The sequence below is a fragment of the Sipha flava genome, unplaced genomic scaffold, assembly GCF_003268045.1.
Source record: "Sipha flava isolate LNK unplaced genomic scaffold, YSA_version1 0_pilon_pilon, whole genome shotgun sequence".
Lineage (NCBI taxonomy): Eukaryota > Metazoa > Arthropoda > Insecta > Hemiptera > Aphididae > Sipha > Sipha flava.
The window spans coordinates 4,052,513-4,055,657 of NW_020271713.1; the positions used below are offsets into that span (position 1 = coordinate 4,052,513).

At 30.3% G+C, this 3,145-nt stretch overlaps 1 non-coding gene across 1 annotated transcript; it reads left to right on the plus strand.

Moving 5' to 3' along the window:
• Window positions 1-2,516: 2,516 nt before the first annotated feature.
• LOC112679310 lies at window positions 2,517-2,635 on the plus strand. The gene has a single exon (XR_003148194.1). It is a non-coding gene; the product is annotated as a 5S ribosomal RNA (ribosomal RNA).
• Window positions 2,636-3,145: the final 510 nt, after the last annotated feature.

Here is a 3,145-nt window from a genome sequence, read left to right on the forward strand (position 1 = left end):
AAAATTTACAGTTAAATTAGTTTATTCCACATCTTTGCAATTATTCGTTCAAGTATTCAATCACAGTTTGGCGAAAAAAATTAACTTAATACTTTGTCAAAAGTATACATTTATATTGGAGATATATTTGTATATGTATATATAATAAACCAACGAATAACCATTGCGTATAGCAAAAATATTTTCACAATATTTCGGAGGAATCGAGCGATTTTACTACTGATCGATAAGAAATAAAAAAAAAATTTTCTCTGTGATTGACATTTATTCGACGCTACTTTAGTCATAATAAACAATTCGGCGTGTGAATACAAATTTTTTTTTCTTTTCAAAATCCAAGAATATCAATTCGAGTAAACTTTTTTTATTTTTAAATAAAATAAAATTAAGACCTCCGCAAATCAATGAGGTACCAACTAAAGACCGCAATTTATACACCCTTCGCGTAGTTAACCTATCAGTATAGTGAATAGAAGTGCAATATCACCGGATACGATCGCGTGCGTTGTATACCAATTTACCTGTACGTGGCCCGGGTACCCATACATCTATTAATTCTTGTGTAACATCTATGGTTTCAACCCCATATCCTTCCCTTGTCACCATTTAATTGTACTCCGTCACTGACGGCGATTTCACAATCGATGTATACGGGTATGTTATAAACTTGTGTGTCGAATCGAGAAAATCTCTCGCCCGCTTTCTTTCCTGAAAATTAGTCTCATATAAAACAATTGCCCATCATCCTGGACCTGGGTATAAAATACTACGATGTATATCGTCCTCGTCTAACCAAGCATGAGGACAAATGTAAAACGTTTATATCACATAACATTATAATGGTACATTAATCATCGAAATCACCGGAGCGCAATTCTTTTACGGCAACCGCAGTAATATGCCATTTGTACGTTCTCATTACAATACAATAAAATAAAACGTGTTCGACGAATTAAGAGCGTTTAATATATTATACTTCTTACAAACATGTCTGTCAAACTTATTTTATTAATATTATGTCTTTTACTTTTGACGAATAATAAGTTAATAATAATAATAAGTTTATTATTCCCAATATATGTACAATGCCTTTGTTAGCGAACTGGCAACTTAGGAAATTGCCTAGGGCCTCGCACTTAAAATAAAATCTGGAGCCCACAATTTGTCAAGTTAGAATAGTTAAATATATTTAGATGTATGGAGATTTTACTGATTTTGCCTAAAAGCTTACGACGGTACATATAAATATATATATCAAAATTTTATTTAGTGGACTGCCCATTGCATGGATTGCCAAGAGACACAGTATACAAGATTATTATAAATGGCATAAATAAATGTATAAAAATACTAACGTTACCTGTATGATATTGTTGTACGTTTTATAATAGATATATTATTTATGATAGTTTATTAATACACTATTATACCAGGGTTCATGATCAAATTATAAGAGTAGTTTTAAATATTTGGTACTCATCCAAAAAGTAACATGCATGAGAAAGACCAAATTTTATAATATGTACCTAATGATCTATGAATGAAATCTAGTTTAATTTTGTCAAAAATTACGCGCGAGTTATATTATAATATTTTAGTTAAAAATGTTTTAACTACATTACTTTATTATCATAATTTATTGTTTATTGGGTTGGTTAATGGGAGTAAACGCTGACATGCCGATCTATAACCTACCCTTCCTTACTTGCAAGTAAGGAAGGGTAGGTTATAGACATGTCTATATTTACATTAAAAATACATATATTCGATGTATAGTTAATATATGATGCATTGTCGTGGGATAACAAGCTGTTAGCAGTTAACTCGGGTTCAATAATACTACCAAATAGGTTTTATTAAATGTTCAAATTTCTCTGACAGAATAATTGTATGAAACTAATAAATGTCACAAGTGTCATACAGATGAAAAAATTTATGATCAAAAAATGCGCGTACAAATATTTTTTTTATAATTTGTATTTTAATAATAATAAACCTGTGTGTTATATTTGAAAAATATAAAAGTTGGTTTGTTATTATTTATTATTTTATGATTTATGACCTATACAGACTAGGTCACCAAATGCCACTCGGATTACACGTAGGTCACATCATATTGGACGAATACCAAAAATTAAATTAACCATAACCATTATATCACAATGTGTATTTTTATTCAATTTTATTATTTTTAAATCTGTGATAGCGGTGAATTCTGTCGTTAAGAAATCGTAATAAAATCGTAATATGTTAAAATAATGTACCGACGATAAATGGTTAATACCGGAATGCATATCTTAAAAAGTGCTGACGATAACGTGTGATATAATATTATGTGAAGAATAGTTTATCCCGACCTGAAAATGTCATCCAACGTAATAGAAGAACTTTAATTAATTTAAGTATAATAAAATTATGTAATTTTATCAAAGACATTCAAAAAATCGTTTTAATTAAAAAGTAATTTAATATCAAATTTTAAATACTTAAATAATATTATTTTTTTCTTCGTCGTCGCCAACGACCATACCACGTTGAATGCACCAGTTCTCGTCCGATCACTGAAGTTAAGCAACGTCGGGCGTAGTTAGTACTTGGATGGGTGACCGCTTGGGAACACTACGTGTCGTTGGCACTTTTTTTTTTAAATTCAGTTAATTATTATTATTATGATTAATTGGATTCTTAATGTAGTTGAACAATTAACGTTCCAAGACTAACTCGCGAGAGACTTCGTCCCTCATACCTTATTAATGTATCTAAAATGTAAATCATGAAATATATCCAATAACAAACACAGACATCTATTATAAAGATTTTATTTTCAAAGGGCTAACTCCATATCCACAAAAACGTACAAAAAATTAATTCTCGATAGTTTTTCAGAAGTATTGAAAATAATTTAAAATATCGATTATGTACTATTTTTTACTAATTTTTTACTAATTGCTGCCAACCAGCCCTTGGGCTGTTAACAAAAAAAAAAAAACTATTTTTTTTTACCTCTGCAATTAAAACAGTTGCAATATCTCGTGGCAATCGAATTGCGTCCCTAAATGATATTTTGTCCGAGTTGCATCCCTGGTTTTGTCATGACACATCCGAGTTGCGTCCACGGTTTTCTCGCGACATGAGCGAGTTGCGT